A 230-nucleotide genomic window follows, 5' to 3' on the forward strand; every position below is an offset into this window, starting at 1 on the left:
GTAGAGTCAGTTTTGAATTTAAACCGAAGATTTAATTAGCCTTGGGTTAAGGCTATAGTTACTCTTGGATTAAGCGGATTGCGATCCGCTAAACTCGTACTTGTTCTGAGTATAGAACGAGAGGTCGGTGACCTAACTTACGCTTCATCAAAGCGCAAAATACGGCAGCCCTGCTGCACTTGGTAGCACTCGTAGTCAATCTACACCTGAGTCGTTTCGACTGATCCTCT

Source organism: Plasmopara halstedii (assembly GCF_900000015.1).
Source record: "Plasmopara halstedii genome assembly, contig: Scaffold_2061, whole genome shotgun sequence".
NCBI lineage: Eukaryota > Oomycota > Peronosporomycetes > Peronosporales > Peronosporaceae > Plasmopara > Plasmopara halstedii.